Here is a 15,273-nt window from a genome sequence, read left to right as displayed (position 1 = left end):
AGTCCAAGTGTGGGGACTGTACATAGCCCTCAGCGCTGAGGGGTGACCCATAAGTATGTGGCTTTCCCTGAGTTCTTGAGTCCTTCTAGGAAATTACTGGAGCTGAGGACAGTTTGGAGAACACCCACCCCTGAGCATCTGATGATGCTGTTTCATCAGAAGTAAGCATGTCTTGGGAACTGTGCCCCCACACCTTGCAGTTTGGCTAACTCTGAACACCCAATCCTTTTACAAAACAGAAATAAAGACCTGAGTATCAGATGGCCCCATGGGCCACCTCAGGTTCTCAAGGATCAGGAGGACATATCCCTCTGTGCTTGGTCTAGGTAAGGGATCCCACATTAGATCTCCTCATGGGGGATCCAATTAGTTGATGGAGGGTACAGGGAAACCAAGGGCAGTGGCCTGTGGCTTAGTGAGACTGAACATGCATTTTTTAGCCCTGGCTTCCCCAAAAGAGCCTATGCTTTTTTAAGCAAATCAACTTCTTTAAGAAAGTAGCATAAATTTTATTTGCCAATGAATGAGAAAAGAAAGATTAAAAAAAATTAGACACTTGTTCTGTTGGCTGCAGCCTCCATGTCTATATGCCAGTGCAGGCTCAACCCCTGAGGATCTGCAGGGCCAGAGCTCAGGACCACTGGTTCTTGAGTTGGAGTGACTCTTGCAATGGGTCTAAAGCTTTTCTCCCAGTTCCAAGTGGTGAGTAATGGAAGGGCAGGTGAGAGAATTGTCCTTCTTCTCCTGGGAGGTCCAAGGACAAGACTCCTGGTTGCACACAAGGCTCCAGGGAGATGATGACTCCTCCTGGCAGACACCTGCCTCCCTCTCACCACAACTGGAAAGCTATTGGCCCAGACTGTTCAGGACACTGTCCCTGACAGTGACAAACTGTAGAACCTGGGAAGGAGAAAGATGGGGTTCCAGCTCCCTAGGAGGTTTTGCTAGGTGTGGAATGGAGGCCAGGTAGGATAATACACAGTGCCACTGGGGAACATATGGCAAAGTGGAACGTAGATTCTTTGGGAACATGATTGCACCAGGGAGCAAGGAACGAAGGACCCCTCTCGACCTGTCTGAAGACCATGCATAGTTCAGAGAAGCTCATCGGAGTTCATACAAGGCCTGTGACTGAGCAGGTTGGCCTGATTCTCCCTGGGGAGACATTTATGGACATCCTTAGAACTCAGAAGGACTTAAAATATGAGAAGCCAGTACTGTGCTTCTCTACTCTGTATCAGGCTTCACTGGGGGCCTCGAGAGATGCTCTTGATCACTTGGAGGGCAGGGAGGCAGGGAAGACATGGGGAACCCCCAGGACCATCAGTCAAAGCAATGGGCACAGAATCTGCTGAGGTAAGCCCTCTGTATCACAGGCACTGGCATTCAGTGTTCACTGATTCATGCACAAAGCAGGATCACAAGGAAAGCACGCAGCCAGGATCAAACCCGTCAGTCTGTCTCCAAAGACTGTCTGCACATAGCTTAGGATATGTCCGTTGTCATCTGGTTTAATTAAGCAAGCCAAGCATCTTCTTCCCTGAATGCTTTTCTGGGAAAAGAGCCAGGTTGGGTCTAATAAAGCCAGTATTTTCTACATTGCCATAATTTCAGAGATGATTTAGCTTATTTCCATTGTCATTCAACATCCCCCTAGTCAAATGCCAGCACCTCCATCAACATGGCCTCATCTGCAAAGTATGGAGAGGGGTTTGGTAGAACAGTCACTCTGCTCAGGCCAACAGGTAGCAGGCCATTTCTGACCCCTGAACAGAAAAGTTGGGGAGGTCAGTAACTGCTCCAAACAGGGGCAGCCTCTGCTTACCTTCCTGAAGGGTGCTTGCTCCTCGGAAGGACACAGCTCAAAAGTGTGGGTCAGAAGCCACACAGCCCAAGCTGGGAGGGGGTGCCGCCCTGTCTGGCATTGAAGAGGCTTCTAGGTAGAAGCACAAAGGGTCACAAGACCCTCTCCTTGCTCCTGCCCTGCTGTGGGATGCAAGGGCTTTAGCCCTGAGGACACCAAGTACATTTGGTTCAGGCACAAGCTGTGATCCATCTTTAATTTTGGGATAAAAAGATGCAGGAAGCCATGAATGTGGCCTGTGTGTAGTCAAGGAGCCTTTGGAGCTGATGAAGGTGAGCGGGTGGGTGTGGGAGGTGGAGGGTTGTGTTTCAATCTCCACTCATTTACCTGGGATCCTGACTCAAGAGGTGGATGTCTCTCCCCTCTTATGTTTAGGACATCCGGGACACAGAGAGCACAGCAGGCTGCTCCCCGCCCACCTCAAGCCCAGGGAAGGAGGCTGGGTCTTTCTCTAGGTTCAGCAGAAAGGAGTGGTAGGTTTTGAGCTGGAGGGCAGCAGGGTCGGATTCATGGTTTTCTGCCTGGGAGGACTGGAGCTCAGACCCCGATGGCAGCCAATGACAGGTGAAGGATTTGAGGTACATTTTACAAATTAATACGGTGTAAGATCTGAACCTAAAATTAATATCGCATGCTTCCTCAACCACTGGTAGAACCAGGAGAGACAGTTATGGTCCAACCACAAGTTCCATCTCCCACTCAGCTTGTGGACAAATAGCCAGCAGCCTTCCTGTCCCACGACCAGACACAGGGCCTGCTAATCCCTGCAATTTTCCAAAATGCCAGTCACATCTTCTTGCAGAAACTAGGGGGTGCCCACCTCCTGGCACGCCCTCTGCCACTGGCTCCCCATGTGGTCCATTGTGGTCTGCAGAGTCTTTCTCATTCAGTCTGTGAGTGTTTGTGGTTCTATCTGCTGCTCTCAACTGTCCAGTGCTGTGTGCTCCACTCACAATCCAGGTAGGAATCCCTCCCTCACCTACAGGTGGACAAGAATTAGTCCAGGCAAGGGAGGCACTCAGATTTGCATCCAGTTGGCATGAAGGGGACAAGAGCCCTCCAGGCTCTGAGTCAGTATACTCGGGTGGCCGTGTCCCCACAAATTTCATGCAAGTCCTAATCCCTGGTACCCATGTGAGCTTATTTGGAAATAGGGACCTTAAACATGTAATACAGTTAAAACATGATCCCACTCAGGCAGGGTGATGCTAATCCAATGACTAGAAAAGCGAAATTCAGACACAGACACAGAAGATGGCCACGTGGTGACAGGAACACATGGGAGCAATATTGCCACAAGCGAAGGAAGGTTAAGGATTATGAGCAGCCATTTAAGCTGGCAGAGGGAAGGAAGGACCCTCCCCATGGGCTTCTGAGGGAATGTGGCTCATTGAACTTCTGGCCTCCAGAACAGTGAGAAAAAATACATTTCTGTTGTTACAAGTCATCCAAGTTGTAGTGATTTGCTGTAGCAACCCAAGGAATCCAGGTGGGGCCCAAGAACACACATTTCTGACAATTTTCTGGGTGTGTTGATACTGCTGGGATCACCATTTGAAGACCACTGGTTCAGGTAATGGGGGTTAATCTGGAAGAATGTGGAGGTTGCCACAGTGTATCAAGGGCCTCCTAGTCCTGAGTCCAGGACTGGGAGAGCGAGTGGAGTCCTGCTCTCAGGGCTCAGTATGAGGATAGGGGCATTCAGACCCAGTACCTTTAGAGCCAGGGATAGGAAGAGGACAGGTGTGGCATTTCCCACCCCTGACCTATTCCTGTCACCCCAAGAAGACACTGCATTTAATTCAAGGGAGGAGAATGCAAATGCACAGGGAGGCCATGCCAGTAGAACAGGGACAGGAAGGGCCTCTCATCTGCACCTTCACATGGCCACCTAAGGCTGTAAGAGGTCAGGGCTGCACCATGGGGAAGAAAGGGTAGTGGGTGTTCAGAGCAGATCCCTTTGCAGGATCCAGATTGGACATAGTGAGCCCAGGCTGTTGAGTGGCTTCCCTGACAGACTCCTTTGGGAAATGGCTTCCTCACCATGGTCTGTGAACCCAGTCCCTATCCAGACTCTCACCCAGCTGTGACACTGACCAGGCTTCTGTCTTAGTAGGAGGTAAAGACAAGGTAAAGTCATCTCCTTGCAGCTAATTTCTTGATATCCTTTTTTTTTTAAATCACACTTCTGAAATATCAAGGTGGACTCGAGTTTTATTCACATATTTTTTCTAGCTAGGAAAACATTAAAGTTTTCTTCAGTTTCTGTTGATTTTTTTAAAGAGAGCAGGGCAGAGTTGAACACAGTAGGGCAACAAGCAGCATGCAACATAGGTGGATGGGCAGCGCTATATGCCCTGCCCATGGCCATCTGGGCACTCTCCACACCTGCTCAGAGACCCATCTGGCCAACCCTGCTGCAGGGTCAATTACCCCTCAGGATCACAGAGCCGCTGGCTGCAAGCTGGCAATCTACCTGAGCAATTTGCACTGACAGCTGTGGACAGACTGGAGGCTCAGGACTGCCTTTCATGGCCCTGGCTGGAAACTTGCCCAGTCCTCACTGAGGCACACAGCAGGTGTGACCTGCAAGCCAGTGGCAAGAGAAGCTCTGTGGTGAACCAGGGGCAAGGGCGCCTGCATGCAGAAGCCTCACAGACATTCCTGACCACACTATGCAGGCACACACTCCTCCCAAGGCCACTGGACAGGCTGAACCCCCAGGGAAGTGCTGGTCTATGTCTACCCACCACACTCTCAACTTGCAGGGGGGAGCTTAGTCCTTCCAGGCCCCCAAGTATTCCAGCCAGAAACCAGAGACAAGACTGCTGTCTTCTTCCTCCTGCCTCCCCCTCTTACTTTTCATGTCCCAGTTCTCAGACTACTTTACAAGGTCCATTTCTTGTCTGTTAACTTCTCATTTAGTATTTCCACCCACCAAATACATCATTGACTATTTTATAAGTAAGCATCAATTACCTCCAATTACGATTCTACCCTAGGACAAAGTTTTGTTTAAAGTTAAAGAGAAAATCACCTATTTGGGTCCTTCCTTAAAAATCATGTGTTACTATGATGTTTAATGAGTTGGGCTTTAGACTTCCTAAGATCAGAGTAAAACTTCCAAGTAAATAGGAACTAATTATTTCAAGTCCTATCAAAAATAAACTAATTCACAAAAGGTGTGGGGGGGCACTAGAGAAGAACAGAGTAACTTTAGGTAGAGAGGAATGAAGAGAGGGGAGGGGGTGTGGATTAGGAAGGATAGTAGAATGCACCAGACATTATTACTCTATGTATACACATGACTGCATGACTCATGTGATTCTACAACATGCACAATCAGAAAAGTGAGAAATTTTACCCCATTTATGTGTGATATATCAAAGTGCAAAAATGCATTCTACTGTCATGTATAACTAATTAAAACAAAAATGTAAAAATTAACCTAAATGATGAAGTATTTTTAATTCTTTGAGCTAAAAAGAAAAAAAACCTACATGCCAATAGATCATTAGAAGAAACTATAGAAAATTAAACTGCTGATTTGGGGGTAGAAAGGGTCTCCTTAGAGAAACACTAAATGTAAATATTTTAAAAGCTTGACAAATTTAATTTAAATTAAGTTTATATACAAAAGGTATCCCCTCATTCAATTCCCCAAATACATAGCAAACCTTAAAAAAATCTGCAAAAATGATGCTAAATTGTAAAATAAAAAAATGAAGAACAAATATAAATAAGGAATTTAGGAAACAGAAAATAAAAATTGTTGGAGAAACATGCAAAGATACTCAACCTCACCAATAACCGGGGAAATGAAAATTAAGGCAATGAGAGATGCCTTAATTCACCACTGGATTTGCAAAATTAGTGCTGCAAGGGAAGAGGCCTTCTCGCCCCCTGCTGGTGGCTGAGTGCAAGGCTAAGCCTGTGCAAAGAGCCTTGTAATGTCACTATAGAAATTAACATGCATATTTCCTTTACCAGGCAAAATTTGCTTCTACACTCTGCTCTTTAAAAAACACTCATTTGTGTGTACAAATAAATAGGTATGGGGACCTTCCTTATTTATAAATGGTAAAAACCAAGAACATTAATGCTTCACCTCTCCTGGGGAATACTATGCAGAAATTGAATGAAATGGGGATCTAAATGTTCTCCCAAAATACAATGAAAAAAACTGCTAGTCCACTGGTATCTTGTTTATACAAGAGCGGGAAGAGCATATTAAAAACTTGGTTCCAGCTGAGTGTGGTGGCACATGCCTATAATCCCAGGGACCTGTGAGGCGAAAGCAGGGGAATTGCAAGTTTGAGGCCAGCCTCATTAGCTAAGCAACTTAGTGCAATCCTGTCTCAAAATTAAAAAAAAAAGTAAAAAGGACCAGGGTAAAGCATCCCTGGGTTTAGTAAAATTATTGAAAAAAAAAAGTAGATAAAAGCCCGGGCATATTGGTGGATGCCTGTAATTCCAGTAGCTTCGGAGTATGAGGCAGGAGCATCATAAGTTCAAAGCCAGCCTCAGTAATTTAGCAAAGCCCTAAGAAATTCTGCAAGGCCCTGTCTCTAAATAAAATATTAAAAAGGCTGGGGCTGTGGATCACTTGTTGAGCAACCCTGGATTCAATCCCTGGTACCCACTCCTCCAAAAGTTAATAAAATACTTTTTAAATTATTTTAAAAGGTCCCCCCAAACACACCCAGCATATCATATAGGTAAAAGGAAGCTCTATTTTGCTTTTGTGTGTGATGTAAATTCCTGCCTATGGAAGTGTTTGAGAAATACCATCTCAATTCTCCATCATTTCACTGTATGAGAAAGTATTCATGGGGAATTGACATATTTTAAACACTTACCTTGGAAAAATTAAGTGAAAGAGTGTATAAATAAGAAAGTACAAATCTGATTCAATTAAAATATCACATGAAATATACTATATGTATCTTTTGTAATTTATACACACAGTTTATTCAAATATCACATGAGAATATGTTTATTTTGCAAGTGGTTTTAATTCTTTTGCCACAATTTCCCCATGTTTTTACATTACCACATCTTTTTTTCTAGACTTAAAATATTCAATAGAATTTGTCATAAGTTAAAAATGAAAGAAAACATTCTTTCTGCTTAAAATAACACATTTAACTTAAAATGTGATATTTGAATATCAATAATTGAAGTTGCTGGGGAGGGGGGTCACATTTAGATGAAGGTCCCAAGATAGCCCTGAGATCTAAATAAGAAAATATCTCTTATAAACTGCAACAAAACTCTCACCTTAAAACAAAACACTCTGAAATGTATACAATTATATCCATATTCAATAGCTTTACAGTATCAAGTGTGGGTTTACAGAAATAATTAAAAAATAGATTTACATCCAGAAAACTGGTTCTAATACCTGTTTATACCAAAATGACAAAATTTGAAACCCAGCACCCTGTGCAAAAGTCTGTTCCATTCCTAATCCATAACAAAGACACCAGTGCTTAAAAACACAGATCCTGGGACATCCAGTAAAGGCCATCTGAGCAAAGAAAATCCCAGTAAAATTAGCTCTGACACTTCATTTGAATGAAGAATCTGATTCAAACCAAGAGTCTGAATCCACCGAGGGTTCCTGGGATTGCTGGGTACCATTCCTGGGAGTTTGGTATCATACACTTGGTTCCCATTGAGTGTAACCATATTTAACTGGTTCAAAACCAGCTTCTAGAACTCATAACAGATGGTCAGGTGCCTTGATCAAGGCAAAGAGATCTCACAGACCTGGCTGAAGTGGCTCTGTTTAAACTGCCTGGGTCATCTTTCAAAAAGAGATGTGTTACCTGGACTCCCAGGGAGCCCTCAGGTTTATGATTCTTCTGACCAAGCAGGTCACCTAGACACTCCCTGGGAGCCACTGTCACCTTTCCAGGCATTCTGGTCTCCCTTGAGGTCATCTGTGTGTACCTGGTGTGCATGCATGTGTGTGTGCCTGGTCACCTCTGCACACAGTCACCCTATCACACACTGTGCTTGTTGGCACACAACAGGGGTGCACTTTGCACAGAAGTCTTATTGCAGGCAGAGTGAGGAAACTGAGTGTGAGCACTGGCATTCAATGTCCTTGAAAATCAGTCAAATCAATGCAGGTAGTTGTTTTGTTTTGTTTTCTCGTGTTTCTTTAAATTAAAAAAAGAAGAGGCATTTTTTAGCCACTTATTTAAAATCTTAATGAAGAAATGTGAACCCAAGGGCACAGAAATGACTCGCTGAATCAAGAGTTATTATATAGGTGCATAAAACAAGTTCTAAATGGGTCCAGAGGTGGGAACTTGAACAATCAGCATTTTAGGAAGAATTAGGTTTGTTCTAAGTTCTTTGTGGCTAATGTCATCTGCTGTGAAAGTTCCAAGTGCCTCAATAACCATGACTGGCTTGTTGTAAGGATCTATTGCGATTGATACTTTCTGTTTCCTATGAATCTTAATAAGAACAGGATCAATGTTCCATCCTTTCTTTCCCTAGAAGACAGAGGCCCTCCAGGTGACTGCCTGGCTCAAAGTGTGTGGGGGGGTTGTGTGCTTCTGGTGGGCAGAAAACCAAGAAGAGGCAGCAGGGTCAAGAATTCAAACAGCTACCTGTTGTGGAAGACCAGGATCCTGAGGAAATACTTGGAAGATAGGTGACTTTCCAAGTACTGTAAAGAAAAAGTACTTCATCACATAACAGACCAACTGTGCTGGGAGCGCACAGTAGTGCCTGACCACTCCCAACTGAGTGGGAAGCAAGCGTAGTGTTAACGGTACACCGGAGACTCACATCAGGATGTAACTCACTCCCCAGGGCAAACTTAGGTCAAGGCAAATTATACAAAAAGGGTCTTCTGGCTTTAGGTAGTGTGGACAGGGGGAGCGTGCAGGGCACTTCCTACCCTCTCCTTGCTTTGGGCTCACTCCCTCACTCTCCAAGTGTCATTTCTTCATGGAACTTGGGAGTCCTGTGGCTTCCCACCTGAGATGGCAGTCTTTCTATCACTTCAGGCCGCTATCTAGCCACCTCCAGGGCCTCTGTCTCACCCACAGCAGCCTCTACTCCAGAGGTCTGGTTCCTGCTGACAGCAGGGAAGGAATGAACAGAGGCATCACAAATCCCATTTTCCAGCCCATGTCACAAACTCTTCTGAGCCATGGAATGAGCTGTCATCTCAGGAGTGCCCAAAGCGGAGTTGGTGATGGTCTTGCAATTCTGAGGTATCTAGCTGCTGGGAATCTGCTAGGGTAGCCCGAGAGGCTTCACCATGATGTCCGTGATTCCCAGGATGTCCATGATGTGAAGTGGGCACTTCTTTACAGCAAGCAGAGAGGAGCAGCTCCGACTTTCCCGGCTCCTTCTTGGTAGGCTAGTACCGGGCCACCTGCAGGACGCTTAAGCACACAGCAAATGGGAAAAACCGTATCAGCATCACTCTGCATCTGCAGTGTCAGACCTGGCGTAGACAGCTCTAGAGGTAGAAGCAATGAAGAGCCCATCTGCGTTTTCAAGTAGCCACCTCTTCTCACACAGAAGCGACTTCACAGCCACCCCACAGCCAATTCCTCTGCCAGGGTCCCCAAATCTCCAGTAACCAAGAAAACCTTTGCTGAAGGGTAAGTTCCAGAAACCTCACTTAAAATCAGCAGCATTAACAAAGTTTTCAAAATATTTCTTCTGTCCAGTTTAATCATGATTTACTCAAGCTCTAAAACATATTAAAATATACTTCAACATTCTCCTAACTATATTTATATATAAATCCCTGAGAAGATACCTGTCAACTTGAAATTCACTATTTACAGTTCATAAACACCCTGGGTGCAAGCAGAGGCCCCAAGCCTTCACCCTCTGTGCTGTCCCATGTCAGGAGAGCAGACCAGGCCACCCTTCCTAAAAGTAGGAGGGATTGGGTGCTGAGGCGGGACCCCAGCACAGGAGCGGCAGGGCCTGCTGCTCACTCATCCTTGGGGACTCAGAGGTCCTGACCTGACAATGCAGCAGGGCCACCATAATGCTTCTCAGGGACCCCTGTTCTGATATTTTAGACCTCAGGACAGCAGGTGCCAAAGATGAGCAAGGAGTTTAACCAAACTGGGAGAAGAAAACAGGTCAAGAAAGAAAAAGAAGGGGGAACTAAAGAGAAGGTAAAGAGGATTTCAGGGAAGGAATGTGGAAGCTGGATGGGACACTGTGGTGGGTCCTCGCCCATCAGCACCTGATGATAAATGGATGGAGGAGCCTCAGTGACGAGGTGCCTGCCGCTGTTCATAGCAGTAAAAACACACAGAAATGACGCCAGCTGGGCTGTCAGGGAGACCAGAGGTGGTTTCTCTCTGCCTCAGGGACCAGAGGATCATATCTTCTCTGTGAATCCCATACCCAGAAAAGGTCACCCTAACAATGTTGCCTAAGAAGGGACTGGCTCACTGAGCCCCACAAGCCTCCTCAAGGTCACCCAGCTTACTCACTCTCTCGATGGAGCTAATCACAAGCCTAGCTGCTGCCCCCACCTGCCTCCCCCACCCTTCTCACAGTGACACTATCAAGCCTGTGCAGGAGGGTCCCACTTGAGGATATCTGTCCTTGTGCTCACACAGATCCCCAAATTGAGAGACTCCAAAGGCCACCTGCTGAGAAGCATCCAGACTTCTTTTCCTGACCTTCTGCTCTACCTGCCCAAGAATGGGCACAGTGTCCACTGGCTGTCGTGTAGCCCACTCCAAAGAGGCCGAGAAAAGAAGAGCAAAAGCCTCCTCCTTAGATAGAGGAAAGAGGGGAGAGACATTGTCCTTGAAGGAAAACACTGCTGGCAAATATGCTTCCACACAGCCACAGTGACTTGATTCTGGAGAGAGGGACTGGTGAGAGTTTGCACCAGGCTCTGCATGGACACTTCCTGCACTTGTGTCCTTTGGGCTTCACAGACAATTTCTTCTGTCTGGGGGTACATCTCAGCTCCCCTCCTGCCAGTCAGCTCTCCCACGCATCTGTCTTTCTTCATGAATCCCACCAGGTCATGGCCACTCCCATGGAAAAGGGAATGTGGTGGGTTCACCTTCAACTCTGCCAAAGAAACTTCTGTGCTGACCCCAGTTTGCTGGCCTAATAGATTTTATAAATGCATGTATCTCTAGAGCTGTCTTGTGGACACCAGCAGTATTGCTGGCCAAACCCCTTGCTGGTCAGGTGTGTCCTGTGCAGCTGGTCAAGGCTGGAACAAACAGGAGAGGAGGCCCCAGAACAGAAACTGAAGAAATCACCTGTCTCGATGTTGATAGTCCACCCATCACTGGACACTGACAATGGGTCATGTGAAGTAGAGGGCTGGATGGGACCAGGAATGTGCACTTCTGATCAGGTAGCAGCAGAGACATGGCTTGACAGGGTGTGGGGCTCCATACCATTCCCAGTGCATAGGTCCCATGGTGGTTAACAAGCAGGATTACTTGGCAATGCAGTGGTAGGCAGATGCCGAATCAGCCAGAACAGACACTGCCTAACACTGGCTGTTCCAATGACAATTTGACTTTCTTACAAAGTTAGAATCTTTTGTGGGAGCTCAGGATGGGTGTCCAGGAAGAGCAACCCCCAAGTGATAGGAGAAGCTGCAGTTCTCAACACAAGCTGCAGTGTACTCTCCTGGGAACTCAAACACTGGGGTTCTTGTCCCCCAGAACAACACAGTGCCAGCCTCCGCAGTAGGGGTAAAGGCAAGAAATGTTGACAAACTGCCTGGTGGTCCTCAGGGCACTCAGTATTGAATGTCACAGATTAGAGGCCATTTGGCATTGCCTGGCTGGGCGCTCAGCTGATGAGGGAGGAGCTGTGGCAAGCTAGGTGAAGCTGTGGATTCTACAGACATGGCACGGAGATGCCACAATGCCAGGGACCCAGAAAAGACAACCTCCAAAGATAACTGAGGTCAAGAAGATGTGGTCAAATCCAACTTCCAAGCCACAGGGGTGATCTACAACCAAGTAATTTGCGTAGTTCTAAAGGTGAGTCCAGGATTCTGTGGCATTCATCTTGATGTCTTTCTGGGTTTAAGAAGAAACACGCTAAAATCTGATTCTGAAACACAGTATTTTTATCTCACCAGTCTCTCCAACATCCTGGGCACAGCCTTATGATCTGATAAGTGGGGAAGGGCTGGCATGAGATCCCCCATTGCTCAACACCCCGAAGGTGCTGATGGGAAGCCGCAAGGAGAACCCAGAGCCACCCTCTGCCTGCATCATGAGACAGATAAGTGTGTGTCAGCATGTATCCAGGGTTATAGTAAGGAGATTCCAAACAGTCTATGATAGTTTTTGAATCCATGGTTCCCAGTATTTCAATTAAATATTTAAATAAAGTGCATGTGTGACAGATATTCTAAGACCCAGTAAGAATTTGTCAGTTTTTGGAGATAAAAGCATAGACAGAAAACTCCCTTGAGAGCTCAGGGCCCAGGCAAATCACATCTGCATCCTGCCAAAGTCCCCACATCCTGGACATCTTATACAGTTGGCGTAAGGATGAACTAAAGATCAGGGACAATCACCAAAGGAGAAATAGAAGTAAACTCCACTAGAGCCTGGATGAGAGGGCTGCCCTGAAAATGCAAATTCTCCTAGAAATTTGCCCAAAACAAGCTTGTTAAAACTCAGTTCTAGCCTCCTGTTCCTATAAATCACCCTCCTGCCCCCTTCAGCAGTTCCATCCCTCTGGGATCCTATCTTTCCTGAATTTTTACATTTTAAGGATATACAGATTTGACTTATCTAAGAGCACGTAAGACTTAATTTTGTATTTCCAGTAATCATTTGTTGAGCTCACCCCACTTATTAAAAGACATTTTTTTCTCTTATAGCCAATAAAAGATTTCCTATGCAGTTTATCCAAAGTGCCCTGTTTAAAATGAGTCTAGCAAGAAATGCAGTTAATGCATTGTTTCCTAATAATTTGACAATGATTTTCATTATTATTACTGTATGAACAAAAGAGATTTAAAATAAGACACTGAAATCTGAACTATTTCATTTGATAATTTTGCTGTAAAAGTCAATGCCTCCATCAAATAAAAACAAATATTTAGCATCAATTAATCAAATAGGAAAATCTACACCAAAGCACACCCACAATGAGATGGAAAGGCAAAAGCCAAAACCAATGGCAAAAAGGAGAATCCCATGAATTGTGTGAATTCATACAGCTCTCACAAATATTTATTGCTAGATACAGCATTTTAAACCAGGGGTCTTCAGACTCATATATTAAAACTGCCTTAAATACAAACATCCCCATCATTTGTAAAATGCTGCAGATTGGTATATAATGATTAAAAGTACAAAATTATACAAAAACCCTGCCCTTTGATAAATTGGTTTTTAAAAATTCTTAATTGTGGTTCTCTAAAGGGAGAGATTAAGTGTATTGCCCGCTAGATGTATTGATTGCTAGGGGAAGGACGGTTAGGCAAATCAATACGTGCTGTTCCCAGCTCTCTCTTGGGAACACTTGACCACTTCCTGGGATCCCAGAAGGCTGCTGTCAGGAGAGGTGGCCCAGCACAATATGAGCACACTGCAGGAGCCTGGCGCTCACCTCTGAGCGTCCAGCAGGGGGGCAGCCTCCCAAGCGCCTCTCCTCCACCTTCTCCACAGTCATGCCACGTCCCAGCTCCCGCCTTCCTCCCTTCCGGGGCTCTGCGCCTGCCCCCCCCCCCCGCCCGCAGCGCTAGCCCGACACTGGCCCTCTGCCCATCAACCCCTTCAAGTCCTTTTCCTCCAGCGCGGTGCCCACTTGTCTTTCTGAGCTTCCTCCTGGTGCTTCCTCTCGGCCTCTTCTGCCTTCTTCTTTCCTTCCTTGGCCTCCTTGTACCGCCACTTGGGGATCTGCAGGTGAGTGCTGTCCTTGGCGCTGCCCTTGCGGCCTATGCACTCTGGTTGGAAGGTGGGCCTCAGGCACCTTGCTGATGCAGACCCTGGGGACCACCACTTCCGGCCGCACACTGCTCCGGCACAGGAGCTGCAAGGGCAGGAGGCTGGCCTTTCACCGAGCAGTGGCTGACCCCTGGGCCCCTGGCAGGTAGGGAGACAGGGGACTGTGTCTTGGAGCCTCCTCTCCGGAGCCCCCACCAACTCAGAAGTCCGAAATTGCTGTTCAGCTCCTTCTGCCTCATCCCTCTCTTGGGCAAGGGTGTCCTGGTCCCCCTTAGCTGCCAGGATTTCTTGCACTGCCAGTCGCCGTTTTCCAACACAGGGAGGGTCCTCAGGACATACAGTTTGGCAGACGATGGCCACAGCAGGACTATAAAGGCTTGTTGTCATCCTGACCATATGGTCAAGGATGCCCCCATCCTCCAGGCCCCGGCCTGAGTGCGAGGTCAGCGCATACTGCACGAATTCAGTGAGCCTCTGCAAGCAGTTTTTGGAGGCTACAGGCTTCAGAACCGCCTCCGTGGTCAGTGGCAGCTCTAGCTTGTACTTCTCCCCAAACTGTTCAGGGAAGGGTCGTTCCAGCAGCCTCTGCATGAGCTAGATGGCCTCCACCCTGCCTGTGTAAGCAGCCCACTCCTGGGGTGACATCCTGCAGGCGGCTGGGTGTGTACATCTGCCCCTGAAAAACAAGAAGCACAAATCGGTGGGTACAGCAGCAATTCAAAGAATGGAACAAAGGTTAAATTTCCAAAACCTAATAACAAGCTCTATCCTGGAGCCACTGCCACCTGCATGTGACAGTCACCTACTGCATTTACCACTGCAACAAGAAAAGGTTTCTCATACATCATTTGATGTTTTTGTCTTTTCTAAGTAAAAATTTGTCTGAATCTAAATCAGGATTTTTTTTCTTTTTAATAAATAAGATTCCAGCGGAGCACAGTGGCTCACTCCTGTAATCTCAGCAGCTCAGGAGGTTGAGGCAGGAGGATTGATGGCAAGTTCAAAGCCAGCCTCAGCAATAGCAAGGCACTAAGCAAGTCAGTGAGCCCCTGTCTCTAAATAAAATACACAATAGGGCTGGGGATGTGGCTCAGTGGTTGAGTGCCTCTGAGATCAATCCTTGGTACCCAAAAGAAAGAAAGAAGATTCCATAGCTCTCTGCCAATGGAGACATGACTAGACAACAACAATGTCTTGAGATCACTTGATGATGCAGCTGGAGTGCTCTAAATGCTAACAGTAACAGTCACTTGCAAGGCACTCGGTACCATTTCTTCTGTCCTTTCATTTGCAGGGCTGCTGTGGGTCCTCTTTTGTGGGAAATGGTGTTCCTTCACCTCTTCCACTGGATAGTTAACTGGTTAGGGTACTGCAGCCCATATTCCTATAGACCAGACAGTGGGCTATTCCAAAACAGAGGCCATATCTTATGCATTTTTCTTCTGCAACACATCTAATCCTGGC

At 46.4% G+C, this 15,273-nt stretch overlaps 1 pseudogene; it reads right to left on the bottom strand.

Annotated features, from left to right (window-relative positions):
* Positions 1–13,626: 13,626 nt before the first annotated feature.
* On the bottom strand, positions 13,627–14,447 carry LOC144370599 (ankyrin repeat domain-containing protein 33B pseudogene; annotated as a pseudogene).
* Between the last annotated feature and the right edge of the window lie 826 nt (positions 14,448–15,273).

This window comes from Ictidomys tridecemlineatus, chromosome 14 (genome assembly GCF_052094955.1).
Source record: "Ictidomys tridecemlineatus isolate mIctTri1 chromosome 14, mIctTri1.hap1, whole genome shotgun sequence".
Lineage (NCBI taxonomy): Eukaryota > Metazoa > Chordata > Mammalia > Rodentia > Sciuridae > Ictidomys > Ictidomys tridecemlineatus.
This window is presented reverse-complemented; position numbering and strand designations above follow the sequence as displayed.